The sequence below is a fragment of the Engystomops pustulosus genome, chromosome 2 (genome assembly GCF_040894005.1).
Source record: "Engystomops pustulosus chromosome 2, aEngPut4.maternal, whole genome shotgun sequence".
Classification (NCBI taxonomy): Eukaryota; Metazoa; Chordata; class Amphibia; order Anura; family Leptodactylidae; genus Engystomops; species Engystomops pustulosus.
This window is the reverse complement of record NC_092412.1, coordinates 54,409,419-54,433,871: the sequence shown is the minus strand read 5'-3', so window position 1 is coordinate 54,433,871 and position 24,453 is coordinate 54,409,419. Positions and strand designations below refer to the sequence as shown.

Sequence of the window (24,453 nt, the reverse complement as noted above, 5' to 3'; positions counted from 1 at the left end):
AGTCATTTGAAAATGAGCAGGGAAGAGTCACTTTTTGCTTGGAATTGCTTACAATTTTAGAGGCTGAAGGGGCAATTTGGGCTCTATAGCAGCTTTTGTTATCATATTACAGCTACAAATTTCAGCTTTTAAATCACCTCAGGCTTGTGGTTTATTGTTGTACAGAACCTGAAGTTAACAACATAGTTTAGAATGTGAGCTACAGCGAAATCATACTTCTACCTATTTATTTAAGGCTTCATGCACATAACATGCCGGCCCAGGCAGTAACCAAGGTGTGTACACAGCAAGGAGGAGGAGTGCTCCTCACTTCTCTCCTCTCCATAGACATCTCAGCTTGGTTACCATGCAGAGAGACGCTGTGGGTCATTTATAATGTTCCTTATGCAAAATCAAGCGTAGAATCATCAGATAGCACCAGCGCTAAAGTACCAAGTCATAATAAAATCCTTTAGGAAAGCCAAAAATAGTCTTATTAGTAATGTTACCTATTAGTAACCTTTTTAATAACCTTTTAGTTGCAATGAAAGACCACAGTATTCAGCTGTAGCGTCTTTGCAATTTTTTTTTACAAATTTTCAACTAATTTGTGCAAAAAATTTGGAAATTTTCAAATGACAGCAATCTGGAAACTAATTACAAATCAGGTGCAATGCTGAAAAAACGAACATGGCGACCTTTGTAAAGCGGCAGCAAACGTCGCCATAAAAGATGCAAAAACGCTAAAAAGGCATAAAAAAGAAAAAAGTTTGGGTTTAGGAAAAACTGGGTGGGCTTCGGGCCCATTGCGCATACGTTTCTATGGAAATTCATGCGATCGGTAAACAGAACCTGGTGTCTCGCATTAAAACAATGCAAGACAAAACGTTCTGGTTCTGGTTGCCGATCGCTTGTGTTTCCATTGAAACGCAGAGACCCGTTCCCGTACCCTAGCTCTGCGTTTGTAAACACAGCGCTAGCGCTACGAGTGACCGCACCCTGAGTTTATCTCCAGATCTGTAGCTCACAGAACCACAATCCAGATGTCATTTGAAATTATGGTTCTAGGTATTATAAAGCCCACAATAGTAGTGTCTTTAGTTAGCCTCTGAAAGTGACCCATCTCAGGGGCAAAGTGACTATTCTCTGCTCATTTTCCCATGACTTTGGAGATAATTATTTTTTTTATTGGTAAGCGGTTAAGATTCAACAGATGCAAAGAAATTCGAGAAAGGACATTTCATACCCTTACTGAGGGGGCTGTTGGTTTAACGGGGGTAAGGTCTGGTGACAGCGTCCCTTGTAACAAACCCCCTTATAACAAACCAATATACCAAATTACCAATGTCCAGCCTAATCCATTCTTTGTCTAAGCGGGCATGTCAGAACTAGTACACTGGTGGGTGATGTGTGACCCTAATGTTGGAGTCATTTTGCACCTGTTTTTCTTTCATTTGTGATCCCAGTTTAACAATATGAAAAGTAGTGAATTCTATCTCATTCATGAAGTCAGGCTAATAAAAGCAAAATTTCTTCCCGTCACATTGTAATACTAGACATTTATGTGGTGGGCTCCATATAAGTGATTGACATTGCCAGGTAGTAAACAGTAGAGTCCAATACCCCTGAGATAAGGCGTATGAAGGTCTGTGATCCAGTAGTCATCATCTCCAGGCTGGAGCCATTAATCCGGCTCCTGGTGTGTGAGGATTCACCCTCATTGAGTAATCCCACGTTCCGCTGGATACAAATCTGTCCTCTAATGAATTGCTCCGAAGTCTTCCTTCCATTTCATAAACACTCACTTCACATAATCAAAGCTTCAAGGGCTTGTTAACATTTCCTTTGTAATTCAATACCAGTTTTAGTGTTCCCAAAGTAGATCTCAAGGCCGTATTAATTCCAGGAAACATGCCACTCACAAGCCAACGCCGAGGCTATCATTGTGTGTACTTGACAAAAGATTGGCACATGGACTGACACAATAATTACTCCAGCAATGCTCCACAAGAGATACACTGACTGTCACTTCTAATGAGCACCAAATTTATTGACACTGATATGTTGCGGATGATAGATTTGCTCCCAAGTGTTATATGTTAGACACAATATTTTAACCATTCACCTGACATTTTGCTACAGCAAGTTCTGAGGCTTTGAACTCTTGGAAGAGTGATGCTTATGGGGGGTAAGTAAGTAGCAAATTCTTAAAGAGTTGGCAGCTAGTTGGGACCTGCGACTATCCAGACATCTCTGTTTTAGTACTTATTTACATTTCCTATAAACTAACGTGAAATTCTGGATTTTTTTTTTCTGCGCACCTGTTTTTCCACTTTATTGACCAGGGCCATTTTGGTGTTATTTTTCATCAATGCCCATAACTTTTTTTTTATTTTTCTGTCACTATAAGGCTGCATTCACATTAACCTGTACCCGCCGTACCCGTAGCGTGGCACGGCGGGCACATGGTGACGCGGGGGAGAGGAGGAGGAGGGGCTGAGCGCTGCATGGAGAAACATGGGGCACAGTGCCGGATTCCGGGAAAAGATAGGACATGTCCTACCTTTTCATGGGGTACGGAATGGTACAGCACCGCACTTGGGGGGCACTGTGAGCCCATTGCAGTCTATGTCGGCCGTATATACGTGCCGCATACGGCTGTGTGAAAGTAGCCTAACTGTGTTGGGTATTGTATTTTTAATTTTCTTCGGGATGAAATGTAGTTTTTGATAGCACAACTTTTCATATGTTCTACTGATGGACTTTTATTAACCTTTTCGGTACAATATATTTTAAAAAGAACGCAAATGTGACGTGTTTTTTTTCTAATAACATTTTCTACATTTATTGTGCAACATAAAAACTTTTTTTATTTGGGTCTATATCCACACAGCTATAACCAATCTATAGGGTTTTCCTTAAAAATTACCTTCATTTGCATAATGCCCATTTTGGGGAACAAATACCTTTTTGCATCGCTTGATAAAGCCCTTATGGAAGGGGTGAGAAGTTGCTGTGCTGTATAACATTTGGGTGGAATAAATACAAGTCTTCTCTGGAGTGCTGCCTCAACTTGAATTCTTTGGAGTTTCTATGAGCCATAGGGGCACATTTACTTACCCAATCCCGCGGCGCATTGTCCGACGAGGATTCGGTCTGCCGAGATTCACTAAGGTCGTGCGCAGGTGTCGCTGCTGCGCTGAGGTCTGCTGGAGTTCACCTTCTTCTTCCTGGTTCATGTAAGTGCTTGATCTTGCAACACATATCGTTTTTTAAATTCCGCGGTTTTTCCAAATCAGTCGTGTTGTCTGATGGCCACGCCCCCCGATTTATGTCGCATGAAAGCCGGCACCGATGCGCCACAATCCGATCGCATGCGCCAAAATCCTGGGGCAAATTTGGTGCAAAACGGAAATATTCGGGAAACCCGACGAAAGTGCGGCATTCGGACCCTAAGTAAATGAGCCCCATAATGTTTAATCTTTGTCAATATGGCTGTGTGAGGGCTTATTTTTTATGTAAAGACCCGTCGTTTTTATTAAGTTTAACCCCTGAAAGGAAATCTACCGTCAAAATAAAGCATGGATAAATCAGGGACACTTACTCATAGATCCAGGCACCGTCATATAGTTGTTGGAGGACAGATTTTGCTGGAACAGATTTCAGGTGCTAGGTTTCATTTGCTGAACCCCTAAGATAGTAGGACAGTAAAAACCCCTAAAGAGTGACCCTATTTTGGAAACTAAACCCCTTCAAGGAATAAAGGAACACTATTTTTAGGTTGCAATACCCCATGAAGTAAATGCTAATAACTTTTTGTTTTATACACTGTATAGCGTAGATAACATGTTACTTGTGTTCTATGGGTCATTACATTTACAGCCATATCCCACTTATATAGCTTTTTTATGTTGAGTTGTTTTGCAGAATATAAACTTATTTGAAGAGAAAAATCACCAGTTTTTGCATCGCCATTGACATTACATTTTTATTTTAGTTTTAGGCCTTATTTCTCTCGGGACGACCTTTACGTTTTATTGCTATCATGATGGGGTAAATGGGACTTTTAGATCACTTTTTATTCTATTTTAATGTTTGGTCGGATGGTGTATTTTGGTCGGATGGTGTATTTTTAATGTTTGGTGTATTTTTTATTTAATTTTTTTACGGTGTTCACCGTATGGGTTCAGTAATAATTCTGTTTTTTTTTTATATGCGTTGATACCAAGTTTTATAATATGTGGGACCTTAAGGGGATTTTTATTTTTTTCTTATTAGTAAAAATATTTTTACATATTTTTAGTTTCCCACTCTGGGACTTGAACTGAAGTGATTATCTGATTGCTTGTTCATACTATGATGTATGGCAGTATATTATACCTGCCAGCCTATGCACAAGCATTTCCTGCTTTAAACAACCACGACTAACACCCACAATCAGTTCTGGCCCTGCAGTAATCGGTTGCTAAAATAGTTGTGGTTCTCTCCTAGACTCTCAGGTTTGTCATTCAGTAGCGATACCCCCATATACTGCAATACAGCTTCCTCTGCTGCAGTGAGATTACATCAGACAGAGGAAGGGGGCAAGTGGTGAGGCTGCAGGGGGGGAAAAGAAGAACAGTGTAACAGCCTATGAATCGGCAGAACGCATGGGCTCTGGTAACACCCCTAGAGCCCATCTGAGCCATAAGCATAATTTTAAAGCTGATTTTAGAAGGATGAAGACTATGTATAGAAAATACATACATAGAAGATTACCAAAGTCACAGCGCCTGGATCTATGAGTAAGTGCCCTGACTTATGATGGATTTTGATGTCAGATTTCTTTTAAAGCCCGATGCATGGAGCCAGTATTGTGGCACATGTTGACCCTAAACCCATACCTCACTGAAACAACCCCAGTACTGTATATGGAAAATATATGAAAGCCATCTATGTGGAGACACACAAAGCGCAAGCGGGGAGGCATGACGATAATTGGTTAGAGTACGGGTCATTAATAGAACATCTGTAAAATGCAACAAGTCTTAGTCATATCTGTCGTCCACTCCAGAGTATATAGAAGGTCTTTAACATTTCACAGAATTGGTGTATTTCACCTGAGTGAGTGTTACTATGAACATCTAGTGCCGTGATTTATAACCCACATCCCGTACAGATTTGGTGTGTACATTTGGATTGATGGACCTTCTCCTTCCATGCGTGGAAACCTGAACTTTAGGTGACATTTCCACCTAGACATGGTCAGTGGCTTCTCTGAGCTGTTCACAAGTAATCCCTTCACAAAGGCACATGAATAATTACACTGAACACTTGGCCTTCCACCAGAGCAGACGCCTGACAGGATCCTCTCTGTTTCATGCCTTGTGATATATATGTGGACATTTGTGAGAGGAGATTTACCTAACTTCTCCTCCGAATACAGTGTAAACATTATAGGAAGAGTATGATGAATGCAAGTCAAGTCCCTACACATACATCCCCTCCCTCTATTCCACAATCTCTTCCCAGAAATTAACACTAATGCCAAAAATCAAAATGTTGATGGGAACGATAATATAAACCATTTATAAAGTCCAATGCCATTTTAAAGCACCCTAAGGCGACTTTCAGAACTAGGACTAGCACAATGAAATGTGATTTCCATGGATCATGGCGTGATATTAAAATCTCTGAGATGCAGCTGACACTTTGTGATGCTGCAGATAGTTATTAGTTTCCATCAGGGCAGTCGTGGGGTCTGGGATGATGCTCATGTTGGACAATAGGTGCAGACAGTTTGGTGGTTCTTAAGCAGATTTCCATGAGATTGATCCGGGAATAGCGCATTAAAAGGAGAAGAGATAACTTAATGCTTTAGAATCCAATATGTTTGACCCACGCAGGTGTTTTTATTTGGCTTATGTGGTAGCTATAACCTAGTACTGCTTTTCATTTTCTCACTGATTTGACCCTCATATATGACTACACAGGGTCTCCAGATCTGGGGGCTGTCGCATTGTTTCCTGCACACAACTATTAAGGTGTTAAAGCCATATGTCCTTGTTATTGTGTTAATTGGACAACTAGGACTCCTGCCAATCCCAAGAACATTTCAAGGTCCTCCACCAACCCTTGAATACTTAAAATCCCAGCAGTCACATCCCCACTAGCAAGGAAGTAATAGAAAATTCAACCAATTTGTCAGCATGTATTTATACTCCTATTGTCCATTCTGCAGCCTTTCTGTGACAGAACCCATTTTATTTCGGATGTAAGCGGCATCTTTGCTGCAGAAGGGGGTAATGCTTTAATTTTGCATTGCAGAATTCCCAACAATAATTGACATGCTTTGGATTCAGGAGGTGATTTTTTTTTTGCTCAGCCTGTTGATAGGAAAGGGGGATTTATCAAGGTTTGTGCTGGCAAAGAAGCCTTGAAAAAGCCAGGCAGGAATTGCGACTTTCCCCCCTTATGTCACCTCCACACCAATTGGGACAGGAGGGGCATGGAATGAACTGGCACAAGGGTGCCTGTTCCTGACGCAGGTTATTCTGCCTGGCCCTGCCGGGGGTAAAATCTCTCTGGATGTTCAGGCGTGTGCCAGATATGATAAAAGGCTGGAACCTCTTAGTATATCCGGCGCAACAGGTGGGGCAAGATAATTGAAAAGATTTGTATAAGGCTCCATGCACACTTCCGCAAATGGCGGCCGTGAGCTAGCCGCAAAAATGTCAGCCGCCATAGACGTGCATTGTGCAAGGGCAGCCAGCAAAACATAGTGAAACTCCTATTCCTGCCCGACTTTGTGGCACCACCGCTCAGCTCACTATGGAGAGGGGAAGGGTCTCGGACTGCACGTCTGAACACGCGGACATGTTCATGGAGCTTAAATCTCATCCACTACACATGGTGCTGTAAATGACTGTGGATAATTCACAACAAATCCAGGCAGTGTGGACCAGGCATTAAAGTCGTCATCAGTAACACAACCAATCAAAACTAACTACACAGCGTTTAAGATGGTCGCCATCTTGAAAGTTGCTAGATTGGATCAAGGGCAAGTGTTTCCAATGGGATGGTGATATATAGCATATCAGGGAAGACCAGAAGTGTCTCAGAAATCATTTGCTGTAATCCGATTATCAATATCTCTTCAAAAATCATCACCGTGGTCAATATTCCACCGGCCAAGGACCTAGGAGCTCCCTAAATAGGTATGAGTAATTAACAAAAATTGTTTTACATGTTCGTCTATACTGGGTATAACTCTAATATGGCCATGGTGCCGCGGTTACTGAAAGTATAAAACACTAATATGTTTGCCCACTAATGTTTACATGCACTTTGCACTTTTGCAATATACTTTTTTACCTTTTGTAATATACTCCTGGGTTCAAATATGGACAGATGACAATACAGTCTTTTTTGATTATGTATGTTATTTTATTTTTATCGGAAAAGGTTGGAGCCCTTCTATAGGATCCCCTCGAGATTGTGGTTCCTCGAGATGGGAGCAAATGTCGGAGGAGAAAGAAAAGGGGAGACAAACAGGCGTTCTCCTAGTGTAGTAGGACGGGTAAAATTAAAAGCGCTAGAAACGCGATTAGTGCGCTCACCTTCTAGCGCTCGAATGAAACGCTTTATGCAGATCTATCCTTGATGGATGTCGGCTTCTCCTTCCTCGCGGCCGTCTGTTCCAATCTCTCAGAGGACGCTGTGTTGATGCAACATAGAAGCCCAATTGTGTGTTTGGAAGAAATGGCTGCCGGCGCTCGTGGATGGACTGCTCTGGATATGGTTCTTTTAAAAGCGTATTTTATTCAATGTGCAATGCGAGTCGGGCCTTCGTCAGGCATAAAACATATAGTGCTGAATGGCATCTCTTAAATACTAATCCGGTAACCGGAAAAGGATATGATGTAATCAAATTGTCATGTCATATATAGACAGTTTTTACATATTAAAGTCATCAACATTATCAGTTCCATCAAACTACTTTATACATATGATAAAACATTAAATATATAGTGTAAAACACAAATTAAAATCGGTAAAAAGTGGACGGTATAGTGGGAGACTTCCGGTCGTTGGAACTGACAATGTTGATGACTTTAATATGTAAAAACTGTCTATATATGACATGACAATTTGATTACATCATATCCTTTTCCGGTCCCCGGATTAGTATTTAACAGATGACATTCAGCACTATATGTTTTATGCCTGACGAAGGCCCGATTCCCGGGCCGAAACGTGTTCCACATTGAAAGAAATACGCTTTTAAAGGAACCATATCCAGAGCAGTCCATCCACGAGCGCCGGCAGCCATTTCTTCCAAACACACCCTTGGGCTTCTACGTTGTATTTTATTTTTATGGGATTTTCTCGAATAAAGTATTTTCCATACATCTAATAGGTTGTCTTTAAAGATGGCAGCCATATCCCCTCACCCGATTCATTGCTAGTGTCTCAGATATGTCATTCTGTTTCTGAAACAAAGGTTTTCCTGTGGCTTCTGACTCACTCTGGATTACTATACTTACTTTCTTAATTTAAGCTTAAAGACACCAGTCCTCATTGTGGATCTTAAAGAGACAGACTTCCATGGAAACAATAGAAACACTTACCTGGGTATTCATTAGACTGTAAGGGATATTTATCAGGGTTTCTACCCCATAAAACTGAAAATAATCGCAAATGCTAGTGATTAATTTGCCACATCCGCCAGCTCCCCTCCATGCGGGTGTAGCTGGTGTATTGGGTGTTGCTCACATGCTGCAGAATATTTCTCCGCCAGGTAGGACCTAGATAAGATATAAACACAACCCCATACATCAAGAGACCGGAGCCTCTTGATATATCGTGCTAAGCAGAAAGGGCTGCGAAATTATCATATGCCTGAGCATGACTATAACCCCCTATGCCTCTATTTATATGAGGATATATACTGTATCATTTATGTGTTTGTCTACTTTCAGTTTCCTCCATGGCACCTGAATAAGAAGTAAAGACATGATTTTCGACAGTAGTGAATAATCTGTTCGCTGAATAGTCATAGTAAATCTTTCAGAAGAGATGAAACTTTCTGCTGTCACTGTTGCATTTTCGGTGCCATCTGGGCACTATGTAGGTATGATACTCCTTTACAAATTGCATTTCTTGCATCAATGAAGTAACTCCGGATGGATTCTTTATGTCCCTGATTCCAATGCACTAAGTAATTCAATGATTATAAGATAACACTTGGCCTCTAAGAAGGAGGTTTGCTCCAACTCCCCATTATACTTCAGCTCCGGTGTTGCCAAGTAGGTAATTTCCTCGCAAACTGCTCTCATTAAAATCCATCTTCTCTGCTTTCTATTATTAGTTATAAAGCCTTCACCGGAGTCCCCTGGTAATTGACTTTATTAGGAATGGCAGCTTCAAGGTGCCAATGATAAAGGCTTTCTAAATAGCAAGGTAACAGAATCAATTGTATTATAGTGGCATTGCCCATTCAGCAAAACAGACTGTAAAATCTCATACATGCCAGCGACAATATGTCATAGAAAAGGCTTGGTCTAGCTGTGGACAATTCTCATGGAATACATTTAAAGGGGTTGTTTTTTTTGTAAAAAAATTTTAATCTCTGTGAATTTCTTAAACAAATATGATTACTTAGAAGGAATCCACCACTCTCCAACTCATTATAAGCTGTCAGAATGTGATGCAGAAAAATATTTATAATTTCTGTCCATCATACCATTTCTGAGAAGTGACCATTTGAATCCATATGATAATTGTCAGGATCAGGGATAGTGGGCGACCTGTACCACCGCGAGTAATGACATAAGCCGACACTTGGGAGCGGAGTCTAAGTAGCACCCAGTTTTAACCAGAGCGGGTTAGACTTGCTGCGGCGGGATACCACCAGGTCGCTCCACAAGTGCGACTTTGCTCGTGGTGGTGGCCAAGGTGAGGTACAAAATCGTAAGGCTGAGACGTGGACAGGCTGGAGGTCAGGACAGGCGGCACGAGATCAGAGTCAGGAACAAAGCAGAAGGTCAGGGCTCCTTTTCCTGTGTTCCAGCAGCTACAATAAGTATCTTATGCTCTGGAGCACCTTACATCAAATAGTTTCCATGGTTTTCATTCCGGTAAATGTGTAATACTTGATTTCACCTCTAGGGGAGTTGCAGTAAAAGATCACAGGTGTCTACTCACCAGCTAAATCCTTTACAAATTTGGTGACTTTCAAGTACAATATTGCCTCTATTTATTGTCTCTGTGATTTACGGTTTCCTTCTTCCCTGTACGTCAGTGCTGACTGTAACAAATATAGGTAAAATCCTTTCACGCCCTATGAAAATCACGCTCGCTGGTGATAACATTTTCATTCTAGTTTTGTCTTTTATGTTCTGGCACAACTGGAAAATTTCATTAAATGTTTTTGGCTGTGATCTTTGATATTGGTTGACACACATTTCTGGACATGTATGCAGTATTTTGGCTGTGTAATAAGTTAGGAGATGGCAGGCTTGTAATCTGAATGGGCATGCATGATGTAGAGCTTAAGCTTATTATGACGCACCGAGAAAGAATCTCTTATGGTGGGGATAATGCTCCATAAATTTTCTTGTTTTTGCGAATACCAACCATCTATAAAGGTGGGGAAATGTTCATGATCAATAGGCACGCTCGTGTCTCTAGATCAGGCAACAATATGCATGTAATTCCCTTGTCTCTCCAGTCAAGAAGCTAGTGACTCCATCTTATTGTCATTTCCAGCAATGCACAGATGTACTGGGACAGATCCGACATCAGCGATTTTGTATAAAACAAGCTTGTCAGGTTCTTCTAGCTCAGCAGTTTCTGTGAATTCAGTCTGCAGAAAGCAAATCTGAAATGACAATTTACGAGTAGAGCTGAAGTGCATCTTCTGTGTATTCCCCCCCACAGCAGGACACTGTGAGACACACATAGAAGGACCCTTGGTTCATTGGGTCTGTCCTAACCTCAGCGGGGTAGAGATGGAATGGGCTTATTACCCATGCAGGCTGTTCTTCTCTGCATGGAGTGCTCCATTGACAGAGATAAAGACAGGATCTGGAGCATGGAGAGATGGGAGCACGGATATATATTACTTTCCCATCTTGCTCTGATGACATGCTGGTCAAGCACCTCTACCCCTGCTAGTACTTTTCTTTCTCTAGTCATTATATCACAACATGATCACCAGAACTCTTTGAAATAACACAGGCCTACCTTCATCACACTACATTTTGCTATGTATACTGTCCTATTAGGCTACCCACAGAAAACAAAATTCTTAAAATAATCATATTTTTAGTTTCTTGGGGACTGCTTTATAGGACCATAGAGTGGACTGGAACCCAACAGCTTGGAAGTGAAAGTTGCATGGAAGTTCTCAAGGTTCATTAGCCTCCTATCATCTTTACTCATTAGCCTATATCCCATATAATAATTCCTGGTGTCAGGGCCATAATGAAAAGCTAGATTGAAGATTATCCCTCCGTATGTGTGTCATTGTTGTACTCAGGTGTCCTTTGGTATATTAACCCACAATACTCAAGCATAGCTTTTCTATAAATATTCAGCCATGTTTTTCCAAGTAGTGTCTATGAATTAGTATTCTAGTGCAAATTTGGACTAGACAGTCTACCGGTACCAGATAATGATAGTTCAAGACAGTTCAGTCTAACTTTACACCTCCTATTGGCTTAGTAAGCTAGTAAGGTACATAACACCCACTTTTTCTAAACTATAACTCTTTCCCAGGAAGTCACACCCCTATTCCCAGACAAAATATAAAAATAATTAAAGGGGTTTTCCCATTTTAGCAAGTAATTTATTTTATGAATAATAAAAAGTTAAACAAATTTCCAATATATTTTCTGTATCAATTCCTTACAGTTTTCTACTTCTTTACTTGACCTACTTATATACTATACTGGTACTGTGGAAGGGATACCTAGTTTCTTCACCTGCAGCAGGTGAAATCCACTATATTCACTCACATTGGGGAGCGCCTGTGATCAATATTTTTCTCGTACTTCTCTACTTGCTGTTCTTCTCCAGGAAGCTTCATTGCTTATTTCCAGGGACAGAAATCTGATCATGGTCATATAGGTGCTTGGCTCATTATAACCCACAACCCTGCTTTATGATACTAACCAGCTATATAAAGCCTGTGGTCAGATTTCTGGAAGTAAACATAGAAGCTTCCTATAGAATCACAGCAAGCAGAGATCTATAAAACCGTGAGGATCTGATACAGTATATTGGAAAATTGTCTAATTTTTTTATCATGCTAAAAATAAAATCAATTTGGGAATGTCCCTTTCATGTAAAGCAGTTGTAAAATCTGGTCTAAAAAATTGGAAAAGTTTATTAGGGACTTGCTAGCTGAGAGTAAGATCCACACTAGACCAGCGTGTTAAATACACCATTACTCAATGTAATCCACATTTCTCCTATATGTTCCACCATTATTTTAATTACTCTGGACTAGTACTGTAGTTGGGTTATGACTTGGGTTCCAGCTATGGCTAGATACGTCTTACTATCTGCTAATGATAGGGAGGTACCTACTCGTTGGTTAGAACGTATATACTGTAGGTGCACGGTTGCTGTAAACCTTGTAATAAGAATCCCCTCTAAATTTATTTAGACTTATTTTAATTCATAGATTGCAAGCTCTTGCGATCAGGGCCCTTGCTTCTATTGTTTGATAATTATATTGTATATGTACATAATAATTTCTTCAGCATTATAAAATAGAAATGTTTGTTAATTATTATTATTATACTATTTATTCCTTCCTTTTTCTAAAACTATACACTAATAAGACTATGTTTTAGGTAATATGGTAAAATCTGGGATCCCTACCCCTCTAAGTAGCATTTTTGAATAGGGACTGATATATCACCATCCGATGCAGGTCTTTATTATTCTGTAATGACTGAGCAGTTGTGGGATTTCATTTCTCCTTTCCTATTGATCCCTACTAAATTCCTACTAAATTCCAGGTATTAGGGATATATATTGTATATCTTCTCAGTTCACTTCTTTATTACAAAAGTATCACTGGAGTAGATTCTTTGCGCACATGGATACATCTAGTGGTGTCTATTGCTCCATCACTATATTCCAGTTATTGATTTATGAGCCATCTCCCCATCCAGTATAAATCACATCATCCGCCACCATCAGAGATGATGTAATGCCTCCTTTATGTTAACAAGCCGACATTATTTCACTCATTCTGAACAATAAAATATTAAGGGACACACAAGGAGAAATCATAGAACGCACCTACCCAAACATATGATTTGTATATAGCAAAAGGCACGAAGCAGATTGAGAGGCGCTCGGCTTCTCGTTGAAGCATTGCATTGCAGCTGCATGACCTTTGTGTATCGGGGCCAGGCTGTCACAGGGGACCCATTATTAACTGGATAAAAATGAGCCTTAGATTCCCAATGACACATAATTTGATGTTATCATGCCCCTGTTAGGTGAGTAAATCAATAGCAAGCAGCGATCTGCATTGTCCTGGCTTTAGGGTAGGATAGACCGGGAAGAACATTCCCTTCTTCAGTTTGCAAAGTTAGTGCTTGGGTCCACATGTATATATATATATTGTCAAGGTTAACATGCAGCTGTTCAGACAGTGTAGGGGGTCTGCCAGTTTCCCTAATCCCTCCACAGTCTCACCAAACCTCTTGGCTCAGTGAAATCTACACGCCTGGAATTTCATCTCTGAAAAATGATATCAAAAGTGGTTTAAAATCCACTTAGCTGATGAAAATGAAGGAAGGGAAGGCCCATTTTGTTGGGACGGATTCTGGCCAAGAATGCTGCGGAGGCTGGCAGCAGCAGGAGACATATGGAGGAATGTGTAAAGTTTGAGAGGCTTAACCCCTGGACTTTACAGTGTGATTTAGGCATGGTCTGATATCGCACACCCTAAGATGGCAATATGACCTGTAAGTGGGGTAAAGGAGTAAAGACCTGTTACAATTATCACAGAGACTGTATAATCCCACGATAACGTAGCATGTTTTACCAATAATATTCATGACAGAAATGATTAAATCCCTTGAAACAAAAAGATATGAGATCCATAAAGATACACTTTGTTTATATGCGGGACCATTCGCCCTGGGGGTAGGATTAAATATCAGAGTGGGGGTCATGCATGATCTGAAGAAATACATACTTAAAGTGTATTATGGGAAAGAATGTAGCATTCTCTTTTTAATTGTTCCCACTATGACATTAAACTGCAGCCTACATATAGGGGCAGATTTACTTACCCGGTCCTGTCGCAATCCCTGCGGTGTGTTGTCTGACGAGTATTTGATCTGCCGCGATTCACTAAGGTCGTGCATCCAATTTCCTTCATGTGTTGCTTGCCCGCTGAGATCCGCCGGAGTTCACCTTCTTCTTCCTGGTGCAGGTAAGTGCTTGATCTTGCAACACAATTTTGTTTTTAAATTCTGCGGTTTGTCCGAATCCGTCGGATTGTCTGACGTCCACGCCCCCCGATTTCTGCCGCGTGCAAGCCAGCGCCGAGACGCCGCAATCCGATCACATGCGCCAAAGACCCGGGGCAATTCGGAGCAAAACAGAAATACAGTATTCAGAAACCCGACAGAATCGCGGTCCGCGAAGTAAATGTGCCCCATACAGTATACAACGTTCACCTTATTTTACTGCTCAGAAAGACGTCATGTACTGTAAAGGAATTACCTGCGTTTTTTAGGTTCAACTTCATTGATGATATTAAAGGAATCCTTCAATGGCTACAGACAGTGCTAGGTACAGGCTCTGGAGAGATGTGTCATCATACTTTTGTGTGTGTAGTAAGTAACAGCAGGACTGTGAAAAGTGAACTCTTAACATGTTTGCAGCTCCTACAAGTGCCCTGGGAGGGTTTTTTTTCTCTATCCAATAAACTGTTCATCCAACCAAAATCCTGATACATCTCCTACTGGTAGGGGAGGGGCTGTGGAGCGCAGAAAGCTCTTCAGGCTGAAAGAGCCCTTGCAAAAGATGCAGCACTGAATTATAACTTTACTTTTCGCAGTCCTGCCATACACAAAGGTATGGTTACACAGAGCTGCATGGCTGCTACCTAACACTGTCTGCAGCTTTTGTCTAAACTACTGACAGATTTCCTCTAAGAATATGTGCAATATCCAGCATATGTACAATAGGCCAGAACCTCTTGATGTATCCGGCTATGCCTAATCGGCTGAAGGGCTGTCATATGGGGCTATCATACTATCTCATGAGCGCCAGCCTATGATATATAACCCCCATTGAGTCTTTATCATTTGGGGGAAAATAATTCTAGAAATGCCACATTCAATTTTTTTTATGTCTTATTGCTTTTGCCAAATAATAACAATTTAAAAATCATGATATCTTAGTTTTTATCTCTTAGTTGATGTAGAAAGATGAGCTTGTTTTTTCAGATCAAGATTTTATTTTCATAATAATAATAATAATAATTCTCTTTTTATATAGGGTGCACATATTATGCAGCGCTGCCCAATGGGACTCACAATCTAATCAACCTACCAGTATGTTTTAGAGTGTGGGAGAAAACCAGAGGACTCGGAGGAAACCCACACAAACATGAAGAGAACATACAATCTCTTTGCAGATGTTGACCCTGGTACTTGAACCCAGGTCCCCAGCGCTACAAGGCTGTAGTGCTAACTACTAAGTCACCGTGCTGCCCATGTTTGGCCAACAGATAAAACCATTTTTTGGCGGTTTTGTTCTTTATTCTGAGAGACATACGGTAACTATTATTTTTCCATTGAGAGAGAATTGTGAAAGCTATATATGGATCAGGCTGAGGATTTTATTATTTCCATTTTGGGTTACTTTTTGTCTCTTTTTATCTCTTATGAAACCTTTGCTTGCCACATTTTTGATTTCCACTAGGTGACTTTGTCATAAAATTACTACTGTAATATGACGGGTAAATGTAGGGGACCCTTTTATCCTTAACCACTTACATGCCTCGGCAGAATTTCCATTTGTAAATCTTTGTAAGCACATTACTCCTTTAATGCCATTACTCCTAAATATTGTTTACCACATAGTTCCATGATGTTACTTTAGGTAGGTGTTTATGCTTTTTACCTCCTTTAAAATCCCTTTTTTGGTGAAGGATTACTCGCCAAAAATATTTTTTTCTTCTCTTTTCAACATCAGTTAGCTATTAAATGTGGATATTTACAGACTTTAACTCAAAATTTAGGTGAAAGTGACTCATACTCATATATTCAAATATTTTTGAAAAAATTGAATATCCACATAGGACAAAGCTAAGAAAATCTCCTCTGTCAGTACTAAATCCACACCCTACATTATTGAGGTAGTGCATTGACATACATTAGTGGTGTGTGCATAGCTAATGCCAGACGTCCTGGGATGACAGGTACCCTGGGAGAAGATGGAGGAGGGAGCAAAGGGATTAGAACCTGTTTGGTTTCACCTGCCACAGCAACACAAGATAGACAGTGCTGACCCAGCATATACTTAGTGCTTCTTACAGCATCTTAGGCCTGTCTACTGTATTGATCTTACAGCCAAATCAAATGAAGATGCTGTATCCTGTTTCCATTCTTCCTCCAAGTCCTATGTAATGATTATATTTCCTTCGCTAATCAGATAAATAACAATGAGTAAGATGTTGATATAGAATAAAAGTTTTGAGTTTAGTAGTTTTCAGAACACTATTGCTAACTTTTATAATGCCCAATTATAAATGACTAATAAATCTGCATCCATGACTACTTACTATGGCCTGTGGCACTTGTTATTCCCATTTCATCAAAGAAATCTTATTGTTTGATTAGTGAGAATTTCTGCAATTTTTTCCAATATACAGTCTGACCAATTCCTCACGGTTTTCTAGATCTCTGCTTGCTGTCATTCTATATAAAGTTTGTATTTTTACTTCCTGTGGATAAAAAACGGTCCCTGGTTATGTGATGTCACACAGGTGCACGACTATGAGATGGGAGGATTAACCCCTTTACTTTCAGCACATCGCATACTGCAGCTAGTGAGAGAGCAGGAATGGTTACCACTCACAGCTGTGTAACAAACATGAGAGGAGAGAGATACCCATCTTCTATCCTGTAGACAGATACAAGTAACACTGTATCTAAGGAGCACATTACAGTCGGTGTCCTTGCACACTGAAGAGAATTTCATAATGAAGTATATACAAAACATTTTCACAACACTCCCCTCTCCCCCCATAATATCAAATCGCATATGATCACTCTTTAAATATTCTTCAATGTGACCAACAGACTGGATCATATTCCTGTTGTCTCATATTCAGCTTCTCATGTATTCAAGTTTTGAAAGGGTTTATCCTCTGAAGATTATCCATGATCATATTATTATAGCATGTGACCATCATGGAGGACCTCCCTGAAAAAATGAGCGCATATAGGTATTGGGAGAAATTTATCGGGACTTGTAGTACAAGCCTTGAAATAATTGCAATTACTGGCGAGTGGCCGGCAATTGAGATTAGTTCCTTTATTTCGCACAGGGAGAAGTGGGCACACTTGCTACAACTCACGTTTTGCACTCACTACACCTTGTTCAGTATTATACTCTGTGCGTCATATATCAGGAGGCGACATGACCACTGGTGTATGATAAATGCCCCCCATTCTGTATATGTTTCTCCTGTTTCTGGTGGACTCATGGCAATTATGTAATAGGTGGTTCATCATTCAGTTAAATTGTAGCCATGTGAAACTACTGTAGAACAGCACTAGGACATCATTGTTATTGATCATTGTTATTGATCCACATTTTGAAAGGGATTGTCTCTTAAAGGATGCCCCCTTTAAGTGCTCATGTCCAAATTTATACACCTGCAGAATAAACTCGTCCTGCAAGCCAAAGAGATTATACTAGATCAATAAGAACAAGCAGAAGCTACCTATACCCATCCTATACATTGATATTGTAAGTGTTAGATCATCACTTCTATATCCCTTCATTTCATCTGCCGCTGTTTTCTCCCCTGGAGTTTTATAATGAAAGTTTTTATTATTAACAAATCACAAATGTCAGTCTGCAAAAACAGGTGTTTTGGCTTCCAAGTCATTTGGAACATGCATCTCTAAGTATCCATTCATCATGATATAATGTGTCAGCGAGAACTTGACTTGTAATCAAATATTTGCTATGAGCTCGCTCTCCACTTTAACACTCGGCTGTTTTTTTTGGATCCTTTTCATTGTCTGTCAGCTGAAAATGTATGTCTTAACTTCATTAACTGTGAGGTCCTTAAGCACTAAAACAGCAACATAATCCATATAAAAGAGTCAGGTTTATGTATCTGTCATCACAATGTATTTAACATAACAGTCTTTTCTCCATTCATCCTGCATAAGGTGACTGTATAACTTAGCTGTTGGTCATTTGCTCCCAGTCACCCTACAGACATGCACCCTAGACTTGTGATAGGTAAATAAGTCACTACCATACATTTCTGACAGTCACTGATCTTCTTTGAAAACACAGCATTAGGCATGTTGAAATTGAACATATCCAAATGTACCCCCAGCATCTGCCATTGGATGAAAGTTGGAACATGGTTGGCCGGTCCTGCCAGACTCATCCGGTTCAGATGATTTCTGGCTAGTGTGTATTATGTTAAAGGTGAAATTTGCCATGTCATTGATACCTTCATGATTTCAGATTTATTTGACTCACAAAAAGTTAAGTTGCAACCAGTTTTGCCATTACTACATTTTTTTCAGAAAAGTTGCTAAATAAAACATCTATAACTGTATTGTTGGACAAAGTTCCCATTCTACTGGGTGAGGCAAAAGACATCCTTTTATATCAGAAACATATCAGAATACCCCAACAAGTATTGGGTATGGAGGCCTATCTATTAGGCGGTATTCAAACATGGCTGCCATCTTGAAAGTCACCATATTGGAAAATGTACCAGTTTTTCCAATAGGATGGTAGCCACAGTCAAGCATTATTAGCACAAACAACAATGGGGAAAGGTCCCTGTGATCCAGCTCTTTAACATGTTGTCCATTGTGCTGAACACAGAGCTGAAGATGTTGGATCTGATTGCTATGAACCCACATGAGAATCTATGAAGAATGCCTATGCTGATAATGTTTGAATCATCAAGACTATTCTAGTCTATGGATATGCTTTTCCTATTGGAAAAACTTGCCCTTGATCCATTATGGCAGCTTTCAAGATGGTGACCATGTTCCAGACATACCCTAAATAATAGTCACCCCTTATGCATTACTTTCTGGGGTAAATGTGCCCCATTTACCATTTTGGGGCACATTTACTTACAGGGTCACCATAATGCACCATGCCGCTATTCACTGAGATTCTGCACCCATTATCATGTTGTGTTGCTTCCCCGCTCAGGTCTGACATCAACATCTTTTTAGTGGTGCCTGTAAGTGCTTGGGCGTGCAACACAACTTGAAAGTTAAATACTGCCCTCAGTCCGAATCAGTCAAACCAACCGTCGGCACGCCCCCCAATTTGTGTTGCATGAAAGCCAGCACAACTGCGTCATAAAAAGGATTGTATGCGCCAAAATCCCAGCGCAGACACTTCTTAAATACCTGTGCAAGCCGTTTTAGCCCTGAAAAAGGTGAACAGTCCAACGAAAGTGCACAGGGCAACCCTTCATAAATGAGCCCCTTTGTTTCTGAACTAAAAGGGTGTCCTGTGTTTTTTGACAACCAATGTGGAAGCTAAAGAGTGTACAGATTATTCTTGGTCCACATGTATAAAGGCTGTGTTTGATATACATTGCATGTAAATTTTCCTATGTTTTGTACTAAATATCATACATGCATTATCTTGTGCCCAAGGTGCCCAAGTTATATTTCCCACATACCATGCTCTTTCCTGGTTCTTTCTAAATAGGGACATATTCAGCTTACAATGTAACCACAAGTCTAGGTCTGTAGGATTTACATGTGCTTGGCAAGAAGATCAGCACCGGCTGTTCCCTAGGATTGTCACTCCAAAAAAAAGTTGCCTAAAAGTCACAAAGCAATGTGAATAAAGCAACGCATTGGCTGTATTAATTGCATAAGATAAAATTACATATAGAGCAATTCCTCCATAAGGCTGTAATAAATATTTAAGAAATTGGAGTAATTCAGAAATGTAACTTGCTTGATTTATATACAGATGGTCCTGACTTTAGACCAGATGGGCCTTTCTAACCACTGTGACCTGTGGTGAAGCTCTCTGGATGCTCATATTTTCTGAACTTTGTCCCCAGGCTACAACAACCGGGGCTGGTGCCGGCACTGGGTATACCTGGCCAAGTGGCGGGGCCCAGAGCTGTACATAAGGAATCCATGGGGGTGAGTAGGGCTGTATCTAATGAATCTTTATGGGGTAAGGGGGGTGTATATAAAATACCCATGAGGGGGCTGTTTGGTATGATAATCTATGGGATATGTTAGGGAACAGGAGACTGTTTTAGTTTTTGTATTTTTAATGCCACCACGGGAGTTCACTGCTGAGGCTCTGTCACCCAGGGGCCTACTGAAACCTGGGGCCAACCCTGGAAACAACCAACTGTAAGAGTTATCAAGATTTATTGTTAATCCTTGTTCCAAAAATTATGAAAATCCTATTGTCACAGGGACAACAAAAAAACACTTTCCCTGGAGTTGCACTTCACTCAAAAAATCAACTTATTAAAAACCTATAGTACCTATCCTCTATGTAGTCTGGGGGCTGCCTGTATAGACTATACTGTATATCCATATAAGTTTAGGACCTTTTCTATAGGCACATGTCCCAGGCATCCTTCTTCTCTGCGGCTTATATGATATATTTATATTAGATAAGGCATTGGTTTAAGTTAGGGGATGCCATGTGTTATGTAGAGGAGATGGGATGGAGTTGGCGAGCAATGTTACCTTCTTTGTACAGCAGCAGAATATCTTGGACTATAGTAAAGTGTGTGGTCTTCCCAGTAAGACATGTTAAGAATTTATGTCTTGTCCTTTAAATCAGGGGTCCTGGGAATCTGACCTGCCTGGATCCCAGAAGAGGAAACTATGATCAGCTATCCCTCCACTCTCCCAGTCTGTCTGAGGCTATAGTGGTGACAACCTTATACATTGTATATGTGTGGTGTATGTTATATGTACTGAGTTCTGTACTTTACTGGTTACTCTGAGCAAATAATCTGTTAGTCTTATATTTTGTCAAAATCAAACTGAAAACCATTTACTGTACAATATTTTTCTTACTGTCTCCCCCAAATGTAATGACCAGTCATGTCCTGTTCATGTGACGCTATGTCCCTATTACGCTATCAAAACCATTGTACATGCTAACAGAGAATTTTATGTTAGAGGAACTTCAACCCAAGATGTCCAACCCTATAGAGTGATGTTACTGCACACAGGGTAATAGAGCCGATAATGCTGCCATATAACTTCTTTGTGTATCGAGCGCACTTGTTTTGACGTTCAGTACATCTATCTACACCTAATGTCGGATCAAGCGGTAGAACTCCAGACAGTCCCCGGGTTACGTACAAGATAGGTTCTGTAGGTTTGTTCTTAAGTTGAATCTGTATGTAAGTCAAAACTGTATCTTTTATAATTGAAAATTTTTTTGGGTCTCTGTGACAATTGGATTTTAAAACTTTTAGGTTGTCATAAGAATGAAGATTAACAAAAAAGCTTCATCGCTGACACCTGTGATATCTGTTACAGCTGATCTTTGTAGCCCAAGGCTAAAGTACAGTAAATTACCAACATCCAGAGGTCCGTTTGTAACCAGGGGTCATCTGTAAGTGGGTTGTTCTTAAGTAGGGTATCGCCTGTAAAGTGATATGCGGTAATAGACATGTTTCCCCTATCCACTCTATTGGTGATAAATGGCTGGTGCGGGTTCTGACTCCTGGTACCCCCAACATTTGGTGGAACAGAGAACTAAACATCCCCTGAACCTTACTATAGCAAATAGGACTTTCAGCACAGTCATACTGCGTGTCATTCAGTTCTATTAGATTTTCAGGACAGCTTATGGGACTGCTTTTTTCAGAAGTCCTATTTATCATGGAGCAGTTGGGAGGCCTTGCAGTCTCCCATTCTACCCGTCCTATGAATTGTGAATAAATGTCTATTTTAGCCGAAACCACTTTAAGGAATGTAATACATCAAGCAGCAGAGTAGCCGGAAATTCTTCATTTTATAAACAGGATAACTAGTAACGCTGCTTTCAGACGACCATAATACATTCATATTTTAGCATTTTTATGGCCACAAATCCCATCCCCTACCACAAGTTTGACGAACCTGAATTTATAGCACCATATATCCATAACAGACATATGATCTGTGTAATCTGTCTATATTACAGCCTAACTAGCCCTAATATCATTGTAAGGTGGGATGAAAGGAACCAAAATATCTCATCTAACAGAATATGCCCCAAACGTAAATTGTAAAAAACGAAAGCCAATAAGAACTGATTCCACTGGTGAGCTACCAGTAGCCATCAAAACGATTATGAAAGTATACTATGAAACGTGATTCCATCAGTTTAGACTAATCTTTTTTTTAATACTACAGCTATCATTAGAATCAGGACTTTTTTAGATCGTTAACATCTCAATTATTTCATCTCATCTCAGCACCTGGTTTGGGCTCACAATACCTGATGCACCAAATCTAAGCGCAATACCTGATGCGGTGTGAATCTAAGCGCAACATCTACATGCAGTTTGTGGGGAGAACTTATTACGACTTGGTGCGTTGTTACCAGTCATGATACTCCACCCCCATGGGTGCACGAAGAGGCTACAGTCGGATGAATTATGGTGCACTTCAGCCTTGCAGCGCTGGGGTCCATCCAGGTGAACTTCTGCAAAGACTTTGTATGTTCTCTTTGTGTTTGCGTAGGTTTTCTCCGGGTCCTCCGGTTTCCTCCCACACTCCAAGACATGCTGGTAGGTTGATTAGATTGTGAGTCCCATTGGGGACAGGGACTGATTTGGCAAGATCTGTGCAGTGCTTCATAATCTGTGTGCGCTGTATAAATAAGGGAATTATTAATTGTATTCTGCCTGGCCTAGTATTCTGCTGTAGTCTGCACCAGGATCCTGGCACATGCTATAGCAAATACTCAGGGCTGGTGTATCCCTCCCCAGGGCACTTAACTTCCTCCTAACCAACTTGGAGTTGTTGTTTTGGTGTGGGGGCCTAACACAGCCAGAAATTGTGATAGAAAGCTGGCATACAGGCCATGACATACCAACCATAAGTTCTGTCTACCTCTGTCTCCTCCATGTACTTCTAAGACATGCACTCATTGAGAAATGGTATTACGAGCCCTATTTGGGACAGCGAATGATGACAACTTCTGTAATGTGCTGAATAATATATTGACGCTATATAAGGAAAGTAAATAACCGTGAATTATGTCTGTTGCCATTATATGGGTTTTGTTTCTCACCCTCACCAAAGGGAAACTGATACTTATTTTTCCTAAATGTCATTCACTCATATTGTGAATCATACTTAACCCAGATCAACAGCAGAGTCGTCCCAGGGAACCTGAAAACTATGACAATTACAGCCAATAATTAGGTTTTAATTGTTGTAATCAAAATATCATTACATTTTATAATTCATTTGGCTTACAAAAAAACCTAATTACATCCCAGATCTCATGGCAGCGCTGCTGAACTTTTATAAAGGTGTAGAAATGAAGCCAGCCTTGGTAGATCTCTGTCTGCAGTCAGTGAATAGAAACATTGAGGCTTATATTTACAGACATGAAACTTGAATAAATATAATAGTAATATTAAAATATTGTAAAATATTGAAATATTTTAATAATATCCTAATGGTATAATATGATAAAGCCCCCACCACCATGGCGGATACATCATGAGGCTCAGAACTGGCGTAGTTTTGTGTAAAGAACTGCAAACATTGGGCGAGATGTATCAGAAGTGTCTGAGGTAAAACTTTTCTAGTTGCCCATAGAAATCAGAACTCAGCTTTAATTTTATAAACAGCTGTGGGAAAATGAAAGCTGAGCTCGGATTGGCTGCCATGGGCGACTAGAACAGTTTTACGTCAGACACTTCTGATAAGTCTCCTCCATTAAGTGGTGAATGTTGCAAGTTCTTAGAAAGTGCACAGGCCCACTTGACCGGCGGCCACGCTCTGTCCATGACCACATGGCATGGAGGTGGCCAGGTCACAGCAATTATTGCATTGAGCAAGAATTTGTGATTATTTCAGTGCTTCCAAGCCAGAAAGCACTGATAAATTATATGTAAGGCGCCTCCCCAGCTGTATGTTCTTGCTTAATCTATTAAATGTATTCAAATGCTACCGATCACAATGTACGACATGTGAAAGGATAGATCTAATTTGATTGCCAAATTACTGATGATTTTTT

General features: G+C 40.3%; 1 long non-coding RNA gene across 1 annotated transcript; it reads left to right on the top strand.

Annotated features, from left to right (window-relative positions):
• Positions 1 to 1,714: 1,714 nt before the first annotated feature.
• On the top strand, positions 1,715 to 16,080 carry LOC140116500 (uncharacterized). The gene is made up of 3 exons (XR_011852776.1): positions 1,715 to 2,167; positions 8,940 to 9,091; positions 15,496 to 16,080. It is a non-coding gene; the product is annotated as an uncharacterized lncRNA (long non-coding RNA).
• The last annotated feature ends 8,373 nt before the right edge of the window (positions 16,081 to 24,453 follow it).